Genomic DNA, 16007 nt, shown 5'->3' with positions numbered 1-16007 from the left:
CACAGGTCCCAAAATGAGGCAGAAATACTAATCTTCTCATGTTTCCTAACACTTACTGTGCCTTTCCTTGAGTCAGAGCCCAGAGACGTGCTATGATACTTGATCTTTAGGCTGTGCAGATGTAACACAAAGTAACAAAGTAATTTCCAAAATTAAGTCTCCTGACACTGACACAGTGCTGACAATGCTCAGATAACTAATACTTATTTTTTCTCCAAGGAAAATTATGAAAATATTAAACACAGTTGTTATTTGCTTAACTGGTTCTACATTACTTTGACTTCTCTGTACTCTAGCAAAAGAGGAGCAAGGACATGACACCCCAACATAACAAGGCACACCCTTCTCTCTGTATTTCACTGTTGGCTTCAGCATCCCATCCTCAGCCCTGAGCTGGCATTAGATATTATAAGAGCAGTTGCAGCCTAGGCTTGGGGAGCAGACTAAGCAGCAACAGCTAAGAAGTGTTACATGGCTCCTGCATTTGTGAGGATCATCTGGTTCCTGTCTGTGGTCTGAACTGCTCATTAGAAGCATTCATATACACACACACATGCACACACACACACACCATAGGATAAAATGCCCTCAGGAAAAACTCATACTCACACCTGGACTTGCAAAGATACACATAACGAGTGCAGAAGTATACACATGGGCACGTGGAAAACTCAACAGTTCTGTGGAATTTGCCCATACTTTATGCTCCTTGAAAGGGCTTGAGTATTGATTTAATCATTCCTTCCTTGCTACTCTCTGCTGTCACCACGTGTTAACCACAATTTTGGGTTTTTTTTCTGAAATAATACTGCCCCTTGAACTAGAAACACGTGTTCTGCCGTGGGTGAGAAGAACCTGGAATTTGGCAATACTCAAGAGAAAAAATGTGAAATGGGCAAGCCATTCCTTGGCAGACTGGACATTGCTGGAAACAGTATAACAAGCCTCAAAAGAGCCCCCTATAAGCAAAACTTCAAATCCTGAATTGAGGATTCATGCTATTTATAACCAGTACAGTTTATGGATGTGTGTCAGGAAATGCCAGACTAGTGTTTGTAAGTTCAAGTTCCTGCACTGACAGTTTCTCTCTCTCCCCACCATGCCTTCCTCTTGCACTTGGATTTCTTGTCATGCTTTTTGAGGATGAAAAATGAATTAATAATGAACAAAAGTGGAATGCAGTCAGGAAATCACTTTCTTCCTAATTTCCATGATCTGGTAGTTTGCCTGTTCCCTTAGGAATGAAAGGCAGCCTTCCAGTTTGGGCTTAATAAAAGTAATTGTGGATATTTTTACTGTTGGTACAAATTACTAATTAAATAAATATTAACATCCATCATACAAAATATGGGTAAGTTTTAACCATGTCATTACACACTACTAAAAATGAGTGTGGCTCGGAGATAAGAGGACAGCAAATTTCTACAAGCTGGACTTAGTGTGGCTTCGTTCTTAGCTAAATTTATTTCATCTTAAATAACCCGTGAAGGATGACATTTAAGTGACAATCTGTTGATAGCTAATCACAAGCCTACAGTGTATAATTTCAATGGAATGTCTCGATGTGCAAGTTAAGGTTAGTGTAACAATTTGCTGGTTTATGGTCTTGTTGAGGTAAACGAAGCATATGCAAGGCTTAGCTGTTCTCTCTTCCCTCTGTCTGGCAAGGTCTGAAAGCACATGCCTAGGTATAGATGCAGTGTTACCAATTCTCACATTGGTTAATGTGTTAACAGCACATAGTCCTGGGCCAAGGAATGATTTCACAGCATCAGTTTGCATTTAAAACGTAAATTCAAGCTTGGTTTCCAGATTTTGTGACTGAGAGATAATGGATGGTTAATCCTAGCTCCAAGCCAAGAATGACACTGAAGATGAAGATGTTACAGTGTCACCACTCATGTTTCTGAGAGGCTGTTTATGCATACCAAAGCTTGTCTTAAGTCAGTGGTCCTCCAGCTCCACAGGTGTCCTTGCAGTTGTTTGTCACACCTTGCTGGATCAGCACGCTGGGGAAGGATAGGGAGCTAATGCTCAGTGAGGATCAAGGATAGGAAATGTGAGACATGGATACAAAGGTTTCATCTTACTGTTGACAAATTGTAGCCTAATTAGCATTTACTTCTGCTTTTGCACATCATTTAATTCCAGTGCCTATAAGGAGGTTTTTGAGGACACAAAACCAGGGTTTTCATGGTGGTGCATGGCAAGGGCATGTGAAAAAACAGGTGTAGCTCGAAAGAGGAGATGCTCTGACTGGATATAAAGAAACACCATGAGGCAAATTGAGCATGGGAAAGTGTTGACCAGAGAGGTTGTACAGTCTGTGTCCTTGGAGGTTTTAAAGAACCTGACTGTTTAGAGCCCTGAGGACAGGAGCCCTCCAGAGGCGCCTTTCCACTTGGATTACCTCATAAACCAGTAGATGTAATCTTTTTGGATTTCAGCAAAGCTTTTGAAACTGTCTCTCACAGTATCCTTCTGGACAAAATGTCCAGCACACAGCTGGATAACAGTGTTATGCAATGGGTGAGTAACTGGTTCATGGGTTGGGCACAAAGCGTTATAGGGAATGGGGTGACATTAGACCGGCGTCCTGTCCCCAGGGGAGTTCCCCAGGACTCCATCCTTGTCCTGAAGTGACTTTATAATGCTAGTATCCCCAGCCATCTGTTCTATTTATGCTGGATATTAAATTCTACACCTTTAGGACTGTTCTGAGAGTGAAGGGGAGATAGAAAACCCAGAAACTGTTTTCAGAAACTGCACTTGCTACCCTGCATTCTCTCTCCTGGACTTTGTTTTCTGCAGCACAGACAGTGTGAGAGAGCTCTCCTTTGCTTTTAGGTAGTTTTTTTTAGCTAGCTGAGGCAGAGAAGTTCCCTGGACTGTGATTTTTCTTTTTCTTGGAACTGATCAGCCCTGCTCTAGACTGAAAACAAAGTTTTCTCCCAAATTTGCCCTAAACCAGGACCATCCTCCACTCATTTCTCTTCAACATCTGCATTAACGACTTGGACACAGGACCCAAAGTTTGCCAATGACACTAAATTGGGAGAAGCTGTAGACTCCCTCAAAGGCAGAGCAGCCCTGCAGAGAGACCTTGACAAATAATTAGAACTGGGAAATCACCAATGAAATGAAGTTCAGCAAGGGAAAGTGCAGGATTTGGCACCTGGGACAGGACAATCCTGGCTGTGTGTATAGATCAAGGAAAAAGAGGTCTGAGAGAAGCACTGTGGAAAGGGAACTGTGGGTTATGGTTGATGGCAAGTTGAACATGAATCAGCAGTGCCCTGGCAGCCAGGAGAGCCAACAGTGTCCTCGGTGCATGAGGCACAGCATTGCCAGCTGGGCAAGAGAGGGGATTGTCCTGCTGTGCTCTGCACTGAGGTAGCCTCACCTCGAGTGCTGGGGACAATTTTGGGTGCCACAACACAAAAAAGACATTAAACTATTAGAAAGCATCCAAAGGAGGGCCACAAGGATGGTAAATCACACAATCATGGAATATGCAGTTTTGGAAGGGACCCATCAGGATCAGTGGATGGGGAGGCCTTATGAGATCACTTGGTCTGTTTGGCCTGGAGAAGAAGAGAATGAGGGGAGAGCTCACTGTGGTCTTCAGCATCCTCACAATGGGAAAGAGGAGGGGCAGGCACTGATCTCTTCACTCTCATGACCAGTAACAGGACTTGAGGAAATGGCATGAAGCAGAGTCAGGGAGGTTTGGGTTGGATACCAGGTAAAGGTTCTTCACCCAGCAGGTGACTGGACACTGGAACAGCTCCCCACAGAAGTGGCCACAGCACTAAGCCAGACAGAGTTCAAGAAGCATTTGGACAGCACTCTCAGGCACATGGTATGATTCTTGGGGTGTCCTGTGCAGGGCCAGGAGTTGGACACAATGATCCTGATGGGTCTCTTCCAACACATCATATTCTATAATTCTGTGATTCTTTGGTGTTGTGATGCTATGTGTGGGAATACCACGCTCCAGCACGGTGTGGGTGGATGGAGTCAGAGATCTCTGAAGTTTGCTCTTGGGGAAGGAGGTTTATTGGGGGTGCAGGAAGGTTCTGCCTCGTGCTCCCAGGCACAGCACGTGGCCAGCCCGAGAGGGTGGGGGAGACAAAGGAAGGTCTAGGAGAGGGGAAGCTCCAAGAGGGGAGGAAGTTCCAAGAGGGGGGGAGAGGTTCCAAGAGGGCACGTGGCCCCTCAGAGCCCCCTTATCAGGGGCTTCTAGGTGGGTTGGGATAAGGCATGGGCCAATGGGGTTACAGACACTAATGTTTTAGGGGAAGGTACAGAGGTGTGGGATGAGCCATACATCTTTTGGGGGGTGGGATGGAACAGTCCATTTCACCCCAGGACTCATCCGAGGGCAGGGGTGTCATCTGGCTAGCTGGGAGAACTGTTCTCATCCTAATGTATTATTTATGAACAATCATATTTATCTATCATCTGCAACAGCTATGGACTTAAATGACAGCAAGGGCAGACATCAGCAGTGTTGAAAACTAAACATTATACACTGTATTTTAATCAAGACAGATTTAAGTAATTAATCTGTGTTTTCAATGATCAGTTTTCAAAGAAACATTTAAAAATGTGGGATTACTATTTATTCTCTGGGGCAGGAACACCTTTACTGATGGGAGAAGAGAACAGAAGGAAACTCTGAACTGCTTTAGTATCCGTGTAATGAAGTTTTTGGCATTGCCTCTGTGATCACCCTCTGTCCTACTGAGATGTTTTTGAAAATACAAAAAGTAAGGGTCACTTTTGTAATAGGATGTAGGTCCCTCAGATGGAATGAAACTCATTGTCTTGAGCCCCAATGCTTTCCACTGCCAACTCTCTTCAACATGGCACATGTGCCCCAGTCTTGGGAACCTAACAGTCTGTCTCAAACTGTCCTTAATATTATGAAATTAATCTTCCATTTTCTTCTATTATTGCTTCTGTTTTCACTTCACCATGAATGATTTGTTGCAACATACCTTACTTTTGTTTACTGCCCAGCTACTGGCCTATAATAAAGCAAGAAGACAAGGGTGTGTAAATACCAAGAGTGTACTGTCATTAAAAAAAAAGAGATTGTATTGGATTTCACTTTCTAGACCAGAGACAGTAAACCACTACTTCTAAGTGATGGAGCCGTGCCATTTTCTACTTGAAGGACAAGACAGAGAAGAATTAGGTCCTCAGCTTTTGCTCTTGTCTCTGACTCCTGGTTAAGGTCATGTCATTAAAATGATGCTATGATGACACATATACTTTTTTGTTTCGCAGAGGATTATGGCTTCAAAAATTTACTTCAAAGGTGATGTGGATGTCCTGAGTGCTCTATAATCTTGAAAAAACACTGTTGTCTTGTTTGAGCTGTCACTACAGTATTTGACATGAAACAGAAAAGAAAAACAAAACTGTATTTTGGAGGATGTGAAGAGATTTGAATCAGTTTAGAAGGATAATGTTTCTTTAACTGGGTAATCTATATGAGACTTTCCTACCAAGTATGAAAGGTTCCATAGCAGCCACCTCTAGGCCAGTCTAAAAAATATTGCAAATTATTTAGGCAGTCATTAAATATGACCTTTGTTCTTGGCAGCAGCACAAGGAAAGCAAGAAACAATTAAGCAAGTGACTGTGGAAAGCACTACTGACCGATTTCAACACTGAGTTTGTTTTCTGCTGTGAGATGTTTTTTGCCTCTTGTAGTTTCATTTTCCCATGTTGGAACAAAGACAAAGATATCATTTTAGTGTCTACAAATCTAGTTATGTTGATTAGCATTATACATTAGAACTGGCATCAGTTATTTTCATGCAGAGTGTAGCATCCAGCATTACTGTTTACATTTTTATGTTTCTAGGTTATGAATTTTTTAGTAATTCTCTGAAATTTGCAAAGTAAGCTATAGTGTATTGCTGAGTTCTAGAAAAAAAGAAAAAAAGCAGTTCTGGGCCAAATGCTCCTTCAAGGCATAAGAAATTATTAAGAAAAATCTTTTGGTCCTTTGTACTTTCATCTCACTGAGCTGAACCAAAACAATTCCTCAAAGAATGGCACTGGACATCTGCCCTGACTACTGACAGGTGCTAAAGAGACTTTCCAAAATGCCTAAGTATTGAGCTACCAAGCTCCTCTTGATTCTCATGAAATTAGGCAGCTCAGTACTTGGAAATATCCCACTAGGTTAACACTTCTAAGATGTTTCAGAAAGATTCAGAATCTTTTAACACAAGGACCTAAATTTTATTTTTAGACATCTACTGAAAAAAATTGTCTGCTTTTCTCTTACACTAAATGCCTGCAGTAGGATGCAATACAGAAAAACCAACCTAGGGGATCCTATGATTGATTCTAAGAGAATACACATGGGAAACCTCTCTAAAACAAGTATATAACAGGCTAGTTTATCTTAAATATCTTACTTCTCATCTCAGTTTTTGTGAATGAGATAAAATATTTTTGACAGAAGAATTATAAATTTAAATAGGTTATGAGTATACAGATCTGTTTCAGCAGATCTTCACTGGGATATTACCCTTGGAAGATGATAGCACTATCAGCCCTGATGAAAGGAGAGAAAACAAAAATTTACAGTCATCAGAAACTCCAGGAATTCAAGTACTGAAGTAGCAACATATTCTTTCTGTGCAAATGGTAAAAACTGGACAGCAAGGAGTAGGTTCCCTATAAAGTCAAACAAAAATAGAGGTCTTTTGCATATAATCACATCTATTTCATCCTTTACATTGTTTACATATCACAAGAATTACCATTAACTAATTTACATCCACCATTTCTAATTAAAATATCTTGTGAATTTAACAAAAAAGTCAAACTTACTCTTGCATGGTGGGAGAACAGGCTGAGGAGAGGATGGATCTGGTGGATGAGAGCAACATATAACTCTCTGTTATCAGACACTGTGCTTTATAAGCAGAGGTTAAAAGAATTGGAATTATCTTGTCACTCAAGGAGAAGAATTAGAGAGGGAATGTCATGCCTCTTGAAATGTATAAGTCATTGGAAAAGTGGAATGAAGTACTATTTATCAGAATATTCCCTATGGAGAGGATGAGACCTAAAGAGTTTCAAATGCAACAAGGGAGACTTAAGTTACATGTTAGGAGAAAAAGAGTTTAACTGTAAAGGCTGGGAGATAGGACGAGGAGGCCAGAAAGTGGTCTTAATAACATCTGCTGCACGTGGAAAAGGTCTGGCTGGCTCTGCCACAAGGCAAAAGGATGAACTAGATGAGCTCTTGGAGTCGTTTCCAGCCCTCATTGATGTGATTCTGAGATTTATCAGATTAGAAAGCTTTTTTATAGTTATATTGTCCACCAGCAGTAATATCTCTATCAAAACCACGTTATTCATGGGACGCATGAGCACATGAGAATAGAAGTTTTCTGAGGACTGAAACACTGCATCCATAATTTTATATAATTTCTTAATTGTAAAACAGTGGTGTGGTCTAGCTCAAGAAATTTGGGAGTTATCAAGAACCCTATCATCAGGAACTATCTGTTTTATTTCAATGTTTCAAAGGTTAGAGGCTAGATGTCCAGCAGTAGTTTCATTTCTATAGCCTAAACAGTCACTGAGATGCTTGCTTATGCAGAAAAAAAAAAAAAAAAAAAAAAATTACATTAAGAGAGTTATTTTTTGCAAATCTTTAAATAATGTATGAACTTTCTTTCTATTATTTCATAATGTGTACCCTTAAATAACATGCTGTTATGCTAGTCACATCATGAAATGAAACCAATTGGAAACAAATTAATACCAGATATAGTTTAATTGTCCATGTAAGTAAATTATGAATGGTAAGCAAATAACTTTAATAGTAATAAAAAGGTTTAATACTGACATTGCATCATACTGAAGTTAATTTTTAGCACAGATGATGATTTGTTTGAAGAAGAAGCAGTTTAACTTTGATAGTAAATACAGCTTTCCTCCTGCAGAGGAGATGAGAGTATGAAGGCATATTTCCCAGATACCTATGTTATTGTAGAAAATAATTCCTTATGTGCAAGGGAATGTTTCTCCTGCATTAAACCATTAATATAGACGAGTGGCATGCAAATGGGAATGCCTGCATATGGATATACTGATCTGGTGCTTTCTTTGGTCTCTCACATACAGGCAAACAAGAACCTCAAATGAAATCTGGGCCTAGGAAGAGCTGCTCTACATGTTGCTGATTCCTGAACTCCAAAAACAAGCTACTTTATCTGAATTCTCATCTTGTTTTCCTTGAAGAGAAGTAGTCTGCCACTCTTGATGGGAGTTCAATTTCTTATGAAATGTATGCCATGAATGTATGCCAGTTTAAATATCAAAACTGCTCTGTGCATTTCCATAGAATTGAATAATAAAGATCTCTCATCATCCTTCCTACAGAGCACTTTAAGTGCCACACCCCAGCCTGTAATTTATTGATAGAAAGAAAGGCTACTGCCGTAGTTTATCAGCCTTCCCCCTGTTCCCAGGGGAGGCTGAGGATGCAATGCAGCCACCCAAGCAGCTCCTTGCTGTCCCTGCATGCAATCCTTGCAGAGAACAGGCACTCAGGTGGTGCTTAGACATCAGTGCATAAAGAACCTTTCTCAGTGCTCCCAAAAACTTGCCCCCATACTCTCCTGCCTGCAGATACCTCCCTGTCTTCTTCAAGAGGTCTGGCCCTTTGCTTCCATTCTATCTCTTGTAATGAGCTGTATTTGGATAATGGCTTCCCCTCCCTCCACCCAGGCAGCTGGAGTCATATCCTGTCTTCCTGCATTTTTTTATTTCTGCACCTCATCAACACTCATTTTTTGTAAGTGGTTGGTCTTTGCAGATTGGACTTCCCTCAGCATGTTGAAAAAGCTTGCCAGCCTTGTGGAAGAGACCAGCTTGGAACATAAAAACATCTGATAAAATGCATTATGAAGCCCATTAAACTCCCATCATGGGTTGTCCTTTATCATTAACAAAAATGTTTATGATCACACCCTCCTCTTGAAAGTCCTGTCTGAAAGCATTTAATGTCTTTACATCTCGTCTCTCAATATTTTTTTACCTTATTCATCAGATCCTTATTTCTGTTCATTGTAGCACAAGAAAAAGGTCCTCATCACAATTTCCTAAAGAAAGAGTGTAACAATCAAAGTCAGATGTCAAAGTGCATCCACTAATAGCTGTTTAAGGGAGTAAGCAGGGTTTATTCATCTACTAACCAGTGGTTTTAGATTCTTGAGTTAATGACAGTCCATCAGGTTCTGTTGCTCAGCAAAAGCTGGAATCAGAAACAAAATGTAGCTGAGACCATTTATATTATTCTACAGTGTGTGAGTTTAATGTGCTGTACTTTGAAACAACTCTCATTTCACTTCTATAGAACTTCTATAGTGTAAAACATTATATTCAATGAGTAAATCAGTAATTATGTTCTTGTAGTTTGAAGAATCACTTACTTCTCAGAAAAAAAAAACCATCAAATCAAAGCTATAATAATGAATAAGGAAGGATAATTCAAGCTATGTTTTTTTGTTTCTTACTGCTCTGGCATCCTTCCTTCTATGCTTTTCTGTTCAGCTTAAGTGATTTGACTTCCTGAGCCATTTTTTTAGACTAAAAAGTGCTCTAATTTTAGGTTTATCAGATGGCTCACAAGACATTTTCTCAGTGTAATTCTGTCCATTTCCATACAGTCATTACTGTGTTGGGGGTCAGAAGAAGAAAGAACATTTAGACTCTATTTCTAATTCATCCTTTGTATATTTGCAGGGAATTCAGTTCCAAGAAAGCTCTAAATAACAAAATGCATGGCCTCACAACATGCTGCGAAGTGCTCATTATCTGAATACACTCTGACTGCTTTTGCAAACAGATGCTCCAAATACTGTTCTTAATTAAATATCAAGGGTTGGATTCCAATATTGGTCCATGCCAACAGAAGATAGCACAAATCCTGGCACTGGGCCCCAATCCAACAAAGGATGGTTGTGAATGCCTGAAACATTGCAGGCTTCCCTCTCCTGTGGGCAGACTTGCTAGACACTGAGATATAATGCAAAGAGTCAGGATTTTGGGGTGTTTCTCAGGTGCCAGGGTGGGAGTGCAGTCCAGATGGCTGCTTGACTGCAGACTTGTGTATGGATTGGGCATGACGCTCTCCAGTCAGGCTGGAGTGAGCTGCTTCTCATATCATCAACAACCACCACTACAAATTCCTTCAATATCTGAGGAAGATAGAGCAGTCAAAGTCAAGTCAGGAGCTGAAGGAAGAACTATGAGCTGAGCTTTCAGTTAAACAATTCCTCCTTTTTTCTTACCACCTGATGGGATTTTTTCTGCTACTAATGGCTGTGCAATAGTTTTTAGATAGTGATGGAGATGGTAAAAGATTTCTTTTAGGAGAGTGGAGTGACCCTTAATACTCAGGGTTTTGGTGTTTTGTTTTGACAAGAAGAAGAGATAAAACACTTGGAAGAGAGGAAAAGGAAAATGCAGGTATCAAAGGGATATATTCTTTAAGCTGATGACTTTTGAGCCACATCAACATTGCATAGTGTAACCCATCTGTTTATCTGTTTTCCGTCTAATTCAACCCTTCAGAAAAGATGGGAGGAGCACCTGTGAAGCAAACATCTGAATTTTTGCCATCATACCAGTGAATCTCATTGCTTATGCTTTATAACTCTTTCCTTACCCTATTTATATCTGATCTACCTCTATCACAAACAGTTGTAGTACAGACACTGCCTACAACTTTGTACAAGGATACCTCATATTTTGTTCCTACTCAGCATTGAAATAATTTGCTAATGTTTAACATTGAATGCATAGAGGCAAACTAGGCAGGGCCAGCACTGTAGGATTTCATGACATTCTAAAGAAAAAGCACTTGTATTCTAATTCCAGTTTTACTTTATTATATCCTTAGTTTCAGGCACTGGGAAGAATCTTCAGGGACTGCATCTTATCAATCTGTTTGCTTCAATGCTTAAGTGGGGTTTAAGGCTTTTGACAGTCATGAAAAAAATGCCCCTTTTTGGGTGAGATTTGGATGCTTAGCACAGCAGCAACAATAAAACTCAGCAAACTGGAATGCACACTCAGGTATTCCTGTAAAACTTGCATCTCTCTTGTCTCCTTGAATGGGAATGGTCACAAAAAACTTGCAGGCAGTTCTCTGCCTTTTCCTCAACAGATCTGTTGTGTAGAAATCCCTGAAGACAGTGAAAGGCACAGTGCTTTCCCCTGCATCTCCACTGGCATTTTTAAGCATTGTCCCAGGCTTTTTACCAAGCCATCTGTCTTACTCTATGCCACTTCTCTGAAATCTAAGAGAACTAGAGGGCTTCTTTGGGGAGGAAAAGAGGAGTACAGTTATCCTCTACTGTATTCTCTCAATATCTTCCTCTGGGTGCAGTTGACTACTTGAACAACCCAGCGGGGTTTCACCCTTGGTGTGTATCCAGCAGCCTTCAGGGCTAACACAGTGTCCACTAATAACTCCAGATCAGCAAACACTAACTGTGAGTCAGGAATGGAAGTGACCCATGCTTGGAAGGGTTTTGGCAGCAAAGATACAAACACATGTAGACCTGGCAGATGCTATGGAGGTGAGGGCTCCAGGAGAGGCTGGGGGCAGTGCTGTCAGTGCATGGTGCTGCTGCAGGTGGGCTTCAACCCCCAGACTGAAAGGGCCTGTGAGGTCTGAGATAGTCCAGCAGTCAGTGTATGTCCTCATCAGGGTGCAAATGCTGAGGAAAGCAGTATAAGACGGGGGGAAAAGCATGAAGACTCTAACATGTGATTATGCAAATTGCAAGGTGTGGCTGGATGTATGTGCTTTCTCAACAAGATGACTTTCACATGATTACAAGAAGCCAACAAGAGATAAAGCTGTCATCTTGCAATAACCAATTTGTAATGTTTTCCTGTTTTGGTTTTGTGCATGTGTCTACCTGCAGAAAAATCAAGTGAGGAAAAGGGAGCATTATAAAACATTATCTATAGAAACTGACTATACAAAAATTCCCCTTCAGCATTAAAAAAAAATAAAAAGGAAAATTTAGTGTTTGCATGCAGCTTATTTCCACTACAGCCAGGTAAGAAATCACATTCCTGCCATGCATTACAGGACTATTCCAGTCACAAAATTCTTTTACATGTCCATCTTCATGGTGTCTTCTCAAAAATAAATTGCATTCCCAGAAGGTCAGTAAGGAGTTTTCATTGTGCCAGAATCCTGAGTCCACTCAGTGAACAAGTGAAACAAAGATATTCAGTGCAAGCTGCTTTGAAGGGTTAACAATATAAGGGTGAGTTTTAAAAGTGTGAGGGGTAGTTGTACTCACCTCTACAAAGATAAAGCTGTTGCTTTGTATGTCAGTTACTTCTGACTGTACTTTTCTCTTTCCCCACGATTGGTGTGCATGTCTGGCAGAGTACAACTAATTGCCTTTCTGAGTATGAAGAAGGAAATTAACTTATTTTTCTTTCTATGCAGAAATGAAGAAAAATATTTATTTTATAAGTTTGGAGTTATGAGAACAAACAACATGACTGGCAGAAAGTTTTTAAAGAATTGTGATTTTTTTTTTTTGTGCATCAAAGAGGTAAAGCAATCACAGAATCTGAGCATAGAGGAAGATATTAGAAACTTTGGAAGGACTGAGCCCTTTTGATTCAACCTTGCAGTGCTTGTCCAGAAATGTTGAAACCCTGCTAAACAGACTCCTATTTATCTGCAAAAATGCATGACGCAAGTAAGGGCGACAGTACTGAGACAGTATTGCAGTGTTAAACAGTATTTTCTGCAAGTCTTTTTGTATCAGAAAAGTAAGATGTGATTCATTTAGTGTGCCTCTTTCCCCAGATATATATGGTGCCATTCCATTGATTTTTTTACAGTATAACATACAGGAGACCAAATCCCAGTGAGGTAGTTTCAGGAATTTATTACTTATGGCAACGTCCATGGTATATTGCAGCAATTAGCAGTGTGCAAGAATAGAATCTTTCTCCTCCAGAGCACCATGGTCATGACAATGCATCAACTATATGAGGATGTTGCACACTTTTATAGGCACAATTAAAAGGATTGAGTGAGTTTGCTGAATATATTCTCCATGTGGGGCAATGCTTAATAGTAATAATTGTATAATGAATGTAGCATGCAAGTTATCTTGTGTGACCTGATTAGTCAGAAATAATGTTTCCACTCTTTGCAATGAGATTGTTATCAGTTTCAATAAAAACAAGTAAGACTACACTTGATGTGAACTTTGTGCTTCTAGCGTAGTCAAATCTGTACATAAAGTATTTAAGAGACAAATTGTGAGGAACAGAAATGGAAGTAAAAGCAGACAGCTTCACAACTTGATGGCAACAGCAATGAAAGTAGGAGATAACTAATTTTGGGAGAGCCTCTATAGCAAAATTGCTTCTCCAATTGCTTCTCCAAGAAGCAAGAAGTCCTGATTTTATCTGTACCCTAAAGGAGGCCAGTTTCAGCCTGATTTCTTTGTCCCCTGTCTAAAAAGATCTCTGTAAGGTATACAAGTTCTTCTATCAGGGATTTGTTAGACTCAAACATGCTTGACCTTCTGACTGTTCACCACACATAGGTGCTGCCCTGCCCATCTCCAATCTCAGCTTATGCTTTACTTGGAGTTATCCATACAGGACAGTTGCCAGAAGCTGAAACCTACCTCCTGCTGAGGTTGTGGTGGGCTCCCTCCCCCATCTCTCTCCTTGCACCTGGAGGCCCCACACTTCTCCTCCCACTTGACCATGTTCCCTCCTATTTCCCTAATCTCTAATTCCAGGGAAATGCTTATTTTTGGGAAAAGGCATGTACTTCAAGAGCTGTTCCTTCCTCTTGTGAGGGGAGCTGTGTGATAGCAACCATAGCAAAGCACTTATTCTGACCCCTCACATCTGCCTCTTTACTTTTGTTTGAGGACCTTCTGCTGAGCTTCTAAGAAAATACCTCATAATGAACTTAGTGCCTTCTAGACTAAATAACTTTCTCAGCATTGGTAGGTGTTTTTTTTTTTTAATGCTGTGACTGTGATTCTTGAGTATGAATGAAGAGGTCTCTGGGTCCAGGATCTGGCTGCCTCATCCCTTTCCTTCTTTCTCAGTCACTCCTGATCCATGGTGTTCAAATACCTTCTCATCTCAAAGGCTTCATCTAACATTCATTTTTTCTGTTTCACAACTTTTCATCCAGTACTGATGGTTTTTCACCCAGTCTTTTCCTCTGTCTCTTCCACATACTTTTGGGACTGTGTCCCCAACCATAGTAGTCCAAACACAGATATCTAGAATACTGAGTGTTGCTTACATCACTAAAACCAGGACCCTCCTTGTCCTTGATGTAAGGCATTTTTTAAACTCACCAGTGAGTGCTTCCAAGCCACTTTACTGCCATTTTATTCCTTGGTGTCTTCACTCTTAGAAATCCTTGCCATGACCTCTGTTGCTCTATCTGCAGGCTAGACAGACAACATCACAGCTTCTCTGCTGTTTTTCCTCCTGCTGCTTCTGTAATGCCACTTATGTCTCTCCATTTTCCTTTGGGAAGACCAGCTGCAATACCATTATCTAGAGCTCTTCCTTGCAAGCAGCAGTGTATTACTCAAGTGCAATGGCTTCTGATAGTTCAGTGTTTTGGTAAATAAACAGTTCAACAGTTTCAAGAAAGCAAATCAAGTTCCACCATCACAAGTTCATTTTATGCAGGGTCCCTTCTCTGCAGATTGACACATCTCTCATGCTGTCAGGATAGTGAGTCCCAAGATATCACATTGTACCTATTTTCCCACCCTTGTCAATCTTTATCTTCTATCTCCCAAGTTCTCATTCCTGACTGGCTTTTAACTATTGCCTTACAATTTTTGGCATGTGGCTACTGGCAGGTGTTCATACACCACTTCTTTCCTGAGCCCAAGTCCCACATTCACGTACCTTTTACTTAATTCCTGATCCTTTGCTGCTTGAAGGTGACACCAGAGTCAGATGGCCATCTTTCAAGGACTCAGGTCTCTAGTGCAGTACCTTCTGGTCCTCCTGTCAATGTTAATAAACTGCTAGAGTCCCCTTTAAAAATATAACTGAATTAAAAATGTGTTTTCACAGGCATGTGCCACAAATGAGACTATCACATGACAACAGGACAATAGCATTTGTTCACTAAATACACAGGGAATTGAATAAAGCAGAAAACAGCCATCAAGAGCTAGTCCTTGAAAAGGCACTGTCCATCAGTCATTAAATCCTTCTGCAGCACATTGCTGGTGCCAATGCAAGAATTTCAGGGAAGTGTCTTTGTATGGTTTACATTACTGCCAAAAGTCAGAAACAAGACGCTGAGCCAGCTGGATCTCCACCTGATCACCTTATAGTATTTTAATTTTCTGTGTTCTAAGGCTGTATTTACAAGCATTAAATATTCCAGGAAGTTCTTGGATGTGCTAAGACAGCAAAGATGAAATTTCAAAGGTGTCTCTAATTTAAAAGCTTAAACAGCAGAGCTGTTGATTACACATCAATAGCAACAAAATGAGAAGGACCAGAGAAGATTTAAAAAGAAAAACCTGTTAATTTTTGGTCATTGTAAGGTGGAAGGTCAAGTGGGGTCACTCACTAGAAGAAGTTTCTCAAGTTTTCACTTTCTGTTTTCTGATCTTGAGATCTGAAAATTTTGAGAGTTGCTGCTAGTTAAAAGCCCGAGCCAATACCAAAATAAACCCCAGGAATTACACTGGGAATTTATTTTGCAACTGCCCCTTGCTTGTTTATATGCTTGAGACAAATTCAGGTAGAACTATTAGAAATCTGTTTACTGAACAAGCAAAGCTGAGGAGGTGAGCACCTCCTGAGTGCAAAGGAGCATTTTGTTCATCATTAACTGACTGAGGCCCGATAATGCTGAGACATCCCTTTGTTGGGAGGATCTGAAGAGACAATCTGTAAGTGCCTGACAGCCCAGC

The 16007-nt window shown here is 40.5% G+C and overlaps 1 long non-coding RNA gene across 1 annotated transcript; it reads right to left on the bottom strand.

Annotated features, from left to right (window-relative positions):
- Positions 1-9105: 9105 nt before the first annotated feature.
- Positions 9106-12392, bottom strand: LOC110474619 (uncharacterized). The gene is made up of 3 exons (XR_002466104.1): positions 12366-12392; positions 9237-9295; positions 9106-9143 (listed from the first exon to the last, which is right to left on the bottom strand). It is a non-coding gene; the product is annotated as an uncharacterized LOC110474619 (long non-coding RNA).
- Between the last annotated feature and the right edge of the window lie 3615 nt (positions 12393-16007).

The sequence above is a fragment of the Lonchura striata genome, chromosome 1, assembly GCF_046129695.1.
Source record: "Lonchura striata isolate bLonStr1 chromosome 1, bLonStr1.mat, whole genome shotgun sequence".
Classification (NCBI taxonomy): Eukaryota; Metazoa; Chordata; class Aves; order Passeriformes; family Estrildidae; genus Lonchura; species Lonchura striata.
The sequence above is the reverse complement of the archived record's forward strand: the minus strand, read 5'-3'. Positions and strand labels throughout refer to the sequence as shown.